This window comes from Cornus florida, unplaced genomic scaffold (assembly GCF_030987335.1).
Source record: "Cornus florida cultivar Cherokee Brave unplaced genomic scaffold, ASM3098733v1 CherokeeBrave_3.0.0_Hap2_Chr11, whole genome shotgun sequence".
Taxonomy (NCBI): domain Eukaryota; kingdom Viridiplantae; phylum Streptophyta; class Magnoliopsida; order Cornales; family Cornaceae; genus Cornus; species Cornus florida.
The window spans coordinates 8544727-8555808 of NW_026775581.1; positions in this window are offsets into that span (position 1 = coordinate 8544727).

The following is an 11082-nucleotide window of genomic DNA, read 5'->3' on the forward strand; positions in this document are numbered from 1 at the left end:
TACAGTGGATGCGTAGCTGGATATAGTAGGTAGGTATACCCTGTTAGGTCTAGGTACTCATCCCCACCTTTGGGTGCGTTTTCGCATGTTACCTTCTATTCAGGTTGAAACCCCTATTGTAGTCCAGTGAATGTCCTTAGTGGGGATATATATATACTTATGGACTAAATAGATATGTTGAGGGTATCTAAGGTGTATCTGCGTATCGAGTCACTGTATGGATTGCAGTTAGATTAGGACTTATCACCTGCCAACAAGGTGAAAAATTGAGGCTTGGATATCATTGGAGATTTTAGCCACTTCCTATATCAACAGGGAAGTAGGACTAATCAGGAGGTGGATGGTTAGTAGAAAGTACTGACATTGGTTGGAATTTTGATTCCATATGGATTAAGAGTCGTGGATCAAGTAATTTCGATTGTGGACATCATTGTTAGTCTGGTTTGTTTTGACGTGTCATGCCAGTTCTACATTGCACTGATCACAAAATTATAGTATGTGGTTATCTCTTATGGGAGCTAAACACTGCTATATCAACGGAGTTTTCGATGATGTTGGAGCAACAACTACGCTTCGCATCTCTGGATGGGAAATTTGATCGCAATGTAATATCGGATCATGGAAAATATGCTTAGGATGTATATCCTAGGTTGGCATGGGTAATTGAAAGTGTTACTTATCTTTTCAGTTATTATCGGTGCTATTGTTAGCACAAGGAGGTTAGTGCGACAATGTTTGGAATTTTGGATAGTATATTGTGCAGATCTCGCTGGTTGGTCTAGCATGGAAGCGAGGTTATATGATATGACCTTACCTTTGTTTAAGGATACATCGGAGATAAAAACTCTCTTATGGTAATGATTGCACGCGGTTTGGAGGCAGCGGTCGGATTTTGTAGATAGTTGAACTCGTACATAGGAGTTTTCTATCAGGAAATGGTTATGTAGGAAGACTTCCGTATAAGAAGCACTGTGTTTTGAAGGAAGGTTAGTTTTACGTATGGTACTGACTTTTCACGGATTTTGGTTATTGATTTAGGCAGTCGTCTATTTCTTAGCGTTACCAATTTAGCTAGCGCTGGATGCAAAGGAATTTTATGCATCTGTTCTATAGAACTTAGAGGAATAGGGATCGTGACCCTTTGTTAAATATTAGGTAAGATTGGACCGTTGATAGATACAACCTAGGAGTTGTATATTTTTGCTATTTCTTAAATATAAAAACTTGGTATATTGTTGGATGTGTTGGAATTTGGTGGAGCTCTTATAAAAAGGCTGTGCCACATGAAAACGAAAAAGAATTTTGAAAAGACATTAATTCAGAGTTTCGTGAATTCCGATGATGGAATTCCTTTTGTTAAGGGGTGAGAATGTAATACCCCTAGTTTTCAAAAGGATAAAATTGGGAATTTAATTTTGTTTTTATTGATTAATTGATTTAATTATGTGACTTAGTTGTTTTGGTTAGTCAATTATGTGACTTATGTGTTTTGATTTCTTAATTGATTAATGGTGAATTTATTTTTAATTTAATTGTTTAATTGAAATTGTTTTAATTTATATATTGTTAGTTTAAATATTTGATTATTGATGTTTTAATTGACGTGTCTTTGGTAGTTTATATTTGGTAGCTTACAGAATTTATTTGTGTCGTAGGGTTTTATTGTTTTGTATAATTAAGTCGCCGACTTATATTAGGTTTAATTAAAACTAGTAGATATAAGGTTAAAAGCAGACTTAAGATTGGGATGGCTATATATATATTCTTATAAGTCTGCTAGGGTTGGGAAAAACACTATTCACGTGATAGTGTATTGAGAGGAAAAAACAGAGAGGGTTGGAAGGGAAAACACTGAGGGAAAACTGGGAGAATCAACTAGGCTTTCAGCTATAGACTGAAGGTCGAACCAAGGAGGAATGAAAGGATGGCTTGTTGGGTTGAAACAGAGCGGTAGGAGGTTGGCCGGCAGTCGGCAGTTGCCGGAATTTAGAGACGACATTGTAAGGTTTCAAACCGAAACCTGAAGGCAAGTTTCATTCTATCTCCTTCCTATAAACTTGTGTTCTGTGCATTCTATATAGTCTCCAGGAAGTTAATTAAACTTTAAAACGGAATTTTGATGCATGGTAACAGACTTTAAACTATTTGTATGTTTAAGTTTCTAATACTAATTTGAGAAATTGATCATTTAATTGTAGCTTGCATATAATTCACTCTAGACCCTATATATGGCATGATCATGACTTGAACCTTATTGTATATTAATTTGGCATGATTTAAATAAGCTTTTAAATCTAGGGAATTAATTAGTATAAATTGATTTAAATACAACTTAGTTATGCCATGTTTAAATTCCATCCTAGACTTGAAATATAGCATGACCATGACTTATTCCTTGCTATATATTTAATTGGAATCATTTGGACAACTCTTGAAATCTAGAGAAATTACCTAGTTGATCTACTCAATTTCTATCATGTTGATCTTTGATTAGTCTTGTAATTCATGGAACTTATTATCTTTTATCACATATTATGACTTGTTGCTCTACTTGTTGATTTTGGAAACTTGGGATATCATCAAGAACTTGACATGGCTAGGACTTGGTTCTAGTACAGGAGATAGAGAGCTCCCTAAACTATAGTGCGCACTAGGGCAAAGTTACCCATGGGTTAATAGCCCTAAAGTGATCTCAAGAGTACGGTTTTAGTCCGGGCGATATCTAAGTATCCACCTTAGTTTGATTTCACTCCTTAATCCTTAAACTTGATAATCTTATGATATTGCATTTCAATGTGCTATGTTAAGAGTCTTAATGTCATTTTAATAGCATGGACTAAACACTATTAAATTGCAAACTTGTAATAAGTTAATCATATGCATGCTCATTCCCTACGAATAAACTTGTTTATTCACCCCGAAGTTACTGGGTGTTTTGCAGGTAAAGCAGCTTTATTGTGGGATGCGCAACATTCTTAGACTTGCTAGAAATCTTGAAGTATTTTTGGTGACATTGAATATGCACTTGTTAGCATATCATGATCTTTTTGGTGTATTGTATAAAAACTTGTACTTGTTGTCTAAGCTAAGTAATGTGCATTTAAGTGCACCTTTTGTTACTCTTTAGATGTGTATTGTAATGAGGCCAAGGGCCAAAGATACTTTTATGCCACGTATGCAACTTAATTTTCATAGCTTGTTATTGGAATACATGGGATTTCATGCATTGAAAGGTCATATTTTGTATATCACATGCCATGAGGCCATAGACCATTCTAGCGCGTCTAATTCATCATATTACACTTGCGAGCATGATCACATTTCAAAGAATACATGGAATTCAAGCTTTGAAATATTTTTGGAAGATTATATGAATTTTCATGAAAAATTCATGCATTGAGCATCATTCAAAACTTCACTTCGATTTAGCATGTAATAGTTGTTCATTTAAGGTTTAAAGAAGTTATGAAACTTGTTTGGATCATTTGGGAAGCATGCATAGCCTTAGAATCAAGCCAAGCATCTTTCTCATGGATCACAGCAGGTTACAACAGATTTTTCTACTGCTGCTAAGCCCATCAGTCGGCTAATGGCAATCATCAGTCGGCTGATGATTGTCTCGCACTATTCTAGTAGCCATTTTTGTGAAAATTAGAGTTTCAGCTGACTGATGATTGGGGTTCGGCTGGCTAACCATTGAGTTTCGGTCAGCTAATGATGGGGGTTCAGCCGGCTGATCCTCCCTGAAGCATTGTTTACTTTTAGCATCTCGGACAGAATTCTTGGGTCAACTTCAAAGGGTCATATCTTCTTCATTTCTCATCCAAATTAGGTCATTCTTAAGCCTAAAATCAAGAGCTTGAAGTCAGATTTCCAATGATACCAATTACACTCAAAAACACCAACTGTAGTGAGAGTTATACTAGTTTTAGTAAGGTAGGGTCATGTTGTCTCTTAAACGGAGGATGCACTTCGTTCTAAATTCATATCTTTTCTGTCTAGACTCCGAATCAGGTGATTCTTGAGTCCATTTCATTTATTTTTTTATTTTATTTCCAATACTGTGGTTGGTAGTACCCACTTCTATATTGGAAAAGACCATTTTACCCCTAGGCTTATTAATGTACGTTTTTAAAACGTCGCTTCCGCAATTGTTTTTCTTTGGGTTCCGTGACCTCAATGAAGGTCACATTTGCATCCATAGTCTGATTCATCATTTGATTTACATTCGGATCACCATTAATGCACCGGGTTGAATAAAATTCAGGTCGTTATAGGTGGTATCAGAGCTCCTAGGCTCAAAAACATTAGGACAATGGGTTTCAGATGCATATCATGCTTTTTTTGATCTACCTTGATGTATTCATATGCTTTTTGATAACATATTTATGTGCCTTTTGATAACATGCTCGTTATGATGACATGTCTCCAATGCTTATATGCTTATGTGTTTAAAAAGCATCCTTGTTTAACATGTATGCTTATTTGCTTAAGTACTTAGCCCTTTAAGTAGCGTTCTTTGACTACTTTAGCATGACAGTATGTTGCATACCTTATCTTGCTTCGTGTTTCATGCTTTCATTGTGTGAGTCACACTCGGTCATAATAGCTTGTGTTATTGTTGACCTCTTTCTTTGTGTACATTTAGCATCATGGTTGTCACGCGTGGAGAGTCTTCACGTCAGGGCGTTAAGGAGCAGGTTGATGACACCGAGTTTACGAGGGGTCCGGGGAGGCCCAGGGTTCATGTTCATGGCGTGGATCCTAATCCACCACGAGCTCCGACTTATGAGGAGCAGATTGCACAGGGAGTGGCTCTGGGAATGTCAGAGTCCATTCAGCAGATGTTTCGTCAGCATATTACAGGGATGCAGATTCCAGTACCGGCACCAGTTGCTAATGAGGCATTGGATTACTTCATGAAGTTACAGAGGGTTAAGATTGATCCATTCGTAGGGAGTTCAGATCCGCTAGCCTCAGAAGCTTGGTTGGACCTTATGGTTCGCAAGTTAGATAGTATGGTTGTACCCACAGATAGATTGAGGATTTCTTTGACAGCCTCTATGTTCATGGGAGATGCAGATATTTGGTGGAGGTCTATGACCAATGTCCACAATGTGGAGTTGATGACTTGGAATGAGTTCAGAGTTTTGTTCTTCGAGCGCGTCTTTCGTAGGGCTATGAGGCGGGAGATAAGGATACAGTTCACAAGTCTTTATCAGGGCACTATGTGTGTCTTGAGTATGAGACACAATTTACTTCTTTCTCTTGTTATACCGAGGACATGGTGGCGACAGATGAGGCCAGGGCAATGAAATTTCAGGATGGACTACATCTTGACATCAGGCCACGGGTCTCAATTCTTGACTTGAGGACTTACAGAGAGGTAGTCCAGAGGGCTATGCTAGCTGAGGCAGAGGAACGGGATCAGTTACGGATCAAGGATTCACACAAGCAGCCTCGAGGTGACACTCCGTCGTCTTTCGGGAGTCAGTGGAAAAAGGCTAAGGCCGGGGACAGTTCACACACTCAAGGACAGTCACAGCAGGCTCGGTCTGCATCTGCAGTTCCAGTATCTTCGATGTCAGCCCGAGGAGTGATTTGTCACCATTGTCAGCAGCCAGGACATATCAAGCCTCGTTGCCCACAGCTTCAGCCACAGACCAGTCAATCACAGGCTTAATAAGCCTACAGCTTTGGCGAAGGGGTTTCAGGGGACTTACAACTACTACAAGCAACCCGGTCATATGAGGAAGGATTGTTCTCATCCACAAAGTAGGGCACAGAGTGGCACAGGTTCACAGGCCACACCGGCATAGTCGGTAGTTATGCAGTCAGGTTTTAGGGTGCCTCAGGCACCACAGTCAATGGCACCGCCAGTTGGTTCTTCTCCGGGTAGAGGTTCTACACCTACTGCTTCCGGACATCAGTCGGGTCAACAGGGCAGTTCTCAGCAGCCAGGGGCTCAGGGATAAGCTTATGCATTGCCACAAGCCGATACCACCGCTGGGACTTCTACAGTTCGAGGTATCTTTCTAGTTTTCAGTTCTTAGGCTAGAGTTCTTGTTGACACAGGTGCATCACATTCATTCATAGCTGCATCATTTGCATATTCTTTAGGTATGGAGGTCACGCAGCGGGATAGTTTCCTTTGTGTTGACACACCAGTTGGGGGTCCAGTGTACTTGGACCGTGTTTGTCAGGGTTATGCTATTGAGATAGCTGGGAAGACTTTAGAGTTTGATTTTGTCGTTTTTAACATGACAAGCTTTGACGTCATTCTCAGGATGGATTGGTTGTCTTTCTTTCATGCCACGATCGATTGCTTCCACGGGCGAGTGTCTATTTGCACTCCCATGGGAGATTATTTTCACTCCGTGGGAGATCGGAATGATTCCCGCTCGACAATGATTTTCAGTATCGGTGACTAGAGTAACCACAGGTCTTACTTGGCTAGCCTGTTAGCCGATGAGGACAGCAGTTCAGGCCATGTTTATCCAGCAGTTGTTGTGGAGTTTCTAGATATTTTTCTAGAGGAGTTGACAGAGCTTCCTCCTCTTCGAGAAGTTATCTTTGCCATTGACGTCATTCCTAGTACTGTGCTAATCTCTATAGCACCATACCGTATGGCACCGGCAGAATTGGATGAGCTAAAAGCTCAATTGGATGATTTGAAAGCTAAGGGCTTTATTCATCCTAGTGCTTCACCCTGAGGAGCACCGGTTCTTTTTGCGAAGAAGAAGATGGGTCCTTGAGACTTTGCATCGATTATTGCAAGTTAAATCATGCTATAATCAAAAACAGGTATCCTTTGCCTAGGATTGATGACTTGTTTGATCAGTTGAAAAGAGCCAATTATTTTTCAAAGATTGATTTGAGGTCAGGTTACTATCAGTTGAGGTTAAGGATAAGGATATGTCCAAGACCGCTTTCCATACACGGTATGGCCATTATGAGTTTCTGGTGATGCCATTTGGTTTAACTAATGCTCTAGCAGCTTTTATGAACTTGATAAACCGTGTATTCAGTGACCATCTTGATCAGTTTATAGTGGTTTTTGTCGACGACATTCTTGTATACTCATCTTCGGTAGAGGAACATGAGTATTATTTGAGGACAGTATTGCAGATCATTAGGGATAATCAGTTGTACGCCAAGTTCAAGAAATGTGAATTTTGGCTATCAGAAGTGAAGTTCCTTAGACATGTTGTGTGAGGGGGCGGTGTTGCAGTGGATTCGTCAAAGATTGAATTGCTGATGGATTAGGAACGTCTGAAGACAGTGTTTGAGATTTGGAGTTTTCTTGGCCTAGCCGGCTATTACCGGAGATTTGTTCTGGATTTCTCTCGTTTAGCGGCACCTATGACTCGACTTACCCGCAAGGGGGTCAAGTTCGTATGGAACGAGGCATGTGAGTTTACTTTTTGGGAGTTGAAGGTCAGGTTGACATCAGCTCCAGTCTTGATCATTCCTGAATGTCATTTGGGTTATGTGATCTTCTATGATGCTTCACGGGAAGGTTTGGGTTGTGTCTTGATGCAGACAGAGCAGGTGGTTGCTTATGGGTCTCAATAGTTGAAGATTCAAGAGTTGAACTATCCGACACATGATTCGGATTCGGCAGTAGTTATCTTTTCCCTGAAAGGGTGGAGACATTATTTGTACGGGGAGAAGTTTGAGGTTTTCTCCGATCACAAGAGTCTCAAGTATCTCTTCTTTTAGAAAGATTTGAACTTGAGACAATGTAGATGGGTTGAGTACATGGAGGACTATAACTTTGAGTTGTAGTACCATCCGGGAAAAGCCAATGTGGTGGCCGATGCATTGAGTATGAAGTCATGGGGTACTCTTGCCAGCATTTTCGTCCATAGATGGAAGATGCTAGAAGAGCTTGCAGATCTTGGTTTACAGTTGTATGAGGATGTTTCATCGACTATCTTGTTTAGCCTTGTGGCCCAACCGGCTCTTGTTAGCAGAGTTATTGAGGCATAAAAGGAGGATGGGGAGATGAAGGCCATCTATATTTGAATTTCAGGTGGTGAGAATGTAGAAGGTTAGACCTTACATTCAGACGGTGGTCTCAGGTACAAGGGGATGATGTTTGTTCCTTTGTCTTGTCATGAAGACATTCTTCGGGATTTTCATCACTCTTGACTCATAGTTCATCCTGGTGATATAAAGATGTATCACAATCTGCGGTGATAGTTTTGGTGGCAAGGTATGAAATGGGATGTTTCACAGTTTGTGGCTTGATGCCTTACTTGTCAGCAAGTGAAGGCAGAGCATCAGCGACCGGCAGGATTGTTGCAACCATTACCAATAACTGAGTGGCAATAGGAGCATATCACTATGGACTTTGTAATGGGACTTCCCAGGTCTCAGGTGGAGAATGATGTCGTTTGGGTCATAGTTGATAGGTTGACTAAGACGGTTCACTTCTTGCCCATAGCAGTGACAAATAGTGCAGAGAGACTGAGTGGACTGTATGTGAGACAGATTGTCAAGCTTCATGGGGTTCTGTATCCATTGTTTTGTATAGGGTTCCGCTGTTCACATCTCACTTTTGGCAGAGTTTTTAGGAGGCTCTTGATACGGGGCTTCATTTTAGCACGGCATTTTATCCTCAGACTGATGGTCAGTCGGAACGCACCATTCAGATATTAGAGGATATGTTGCGGGCTTGTATCTTAGATTTCGGTGGTAGTTGGGAGGACTACTTGCCTTTGGTTGAGTTTGCCTACAACAACAGTTACCAGACCAGTATTGGCATGGCTCCTTTTGAGGCGTTATATGGTAGCCATGCAAATCTCTAGTTTGTTGGACTGAGGTCGGTGATACCGTTGCCTTGGATCTCGACATTATCATCGAGACTATAGAGAAAATCAAGTTGATTCGGCAGTGGTTGGCTACCGCACAGAGCAGACAGAAGAGTTACGCTGACAGAAGGAGACTGTCCTTGTCTTTTGAGGTAAGAGACCATGTCTTTCTCAAGATTTCTCTACGGAAGGGACTTTTGAGATTTCGACAGACTGGCAAGTTGTCTCCTAGGTTCATTGGACCATTTGAGATATTGGAGCGCGTCGGTGAAGTTGTTTATCGTTTGGCGTTGCCACCAGACCTGGATAGGGTTCACGACGTCTTTCATATTTCTATGCTAAGGAAGTACGAGCCGGATCCATCACATATTTTGCGATGGACTGATGTGGTTGTTAATGAGGACGTGACCTACGAGGAAGGTCCGGTCCAGATTCTTGATTCACCGGAACAGGTCTTGCGGACCAAGACCATTCCATTGGTTAAAGTCTTGTGGAGACACCACGGCGTTGAAAAGGCTACCTGGTAGCTCGAACAGGAGGTTCGCTCTCGGTATCCCCATTTGTTCTCTCTTTCAGGTACGATTCGATTTCAGGGATGAAATCTCTTTTAAGGAGGGTAGGTTGTGATAACCTAGTTATTTTTCTTCTTTTCATTTTTTAGAAATTTCTTTTTACGTCTTTTTCCCTATTTCGTCCTTTAGTCGTTTTTCATTTTTCCTTGCATAACCTCGCTTCTTGCACTCGGATTCGATTCCGGCTTTGCATACATCTATAATATTTAATTTCCATGATATTTACATTTTCACTTTTGTAAACAAGCATGTTAAATGTTTACTTTTCTTGTAAAGGGCATGAATGCATAACTTTTGGTAATTATTCTAAACTTGAGGGGTTTTGTGTAATTAAATAAAGTAATTATTTTTCTTCTTGGGGACCATCTTACAATTTAATTTGGAAGATATTTTCAAAAATGACCTTTTTGCAATTTCTGGAAAATGTGATAAGTGTCACACTCTCATGGTGCCACTTGTTGGCTTGGTTGTGAAACCACTTGGACGCTAGGTTTGATGACACATGGAGGGTGGAGATTCACCCATTTGTTGGCCTAGGAGTGAAACACTTGTTGCCTTAGATTCACAACAAGTGTAGGCTAGGGATTTAGTGTAGGAAGGAGCCTTAGATTCATGACAAGTGTAAGCACAAGATTAAGTCTTACAAGTGTGTGTGTGAGAGGTAGTGCAAGAGCACCTAGTGAGTGGAGAATCCCACCACCTTTAACTTAGGGTTTTCATTACATTTTATACATTCATCTCTTTCCTCTCAAGAACCCTAACCTAGCCACCATTGGAGGAAAGCTTGACTAGTAGCTTTGACATCATTTTTGGTACCCTTCCATCCACCTTAGATCATAAAGCTTGGGATACAAAAGCTTCCTCTCACTCTCCTCTACATAACCCTAGAAGGAAAACTTGAAATTTCTTTGCTTTCATTGGATTCAAGAAGGACAATCCTCTTGTGAGGTAGGCGGTGTTCTAATTTATTATTCAAGTAAATCATTGTCCATATAGTGATGTATAAATTGTATGCATGTCTAATACTAATTTGAGAAATTGATGATTTAATTGTAGATTGCATATAATTCACTCTAGACCTTATATATGGCATAATTATGACTTGAACCTTATTGTATATTAATTTGACATGATTGAAAAAAGCTTTTAAATCTAGAGAATTAATTAGTATAAATTGATTTAAATACAACTTAATTATGCCATGTTTTAATTCCATTCTAGACTTGAAATATAGCATGACCATGACTTATTCCTTGCTATATATTTAATTGGAATCATTTGGACAACTCTTGAAATCTAGAGAAATTACCTAGTTGATCTACTCAATTTCTATCATGTTGATCTTATGATTAGTCTTGTAATTCATGGAACTTATTGTGTTTTATCACATATTATGACTTGTTGCTCTACTTGTTGATTTTGGAAACTTGGGATATCATCAAGAACTTGACATGGCTAGGACTTGGTTCTAGTACAGGAGATAAAGAGCTCCCTAAACTATAGTGCGCACTAGGGGAAAGGTACCCATGGGTTAATAGCCCTAAAGTGATCTCAAAAGTACGGTTTTAGTCCGGGCGATATCCAAGTATCCACCTTAGTTTGATTTCACTCCTTAATCCTTAAACTTGATAATATTATGATATTGCATTTCAATGTGCTATGTTAAGAGTCTCAATGTCATTTTAATAGCATGG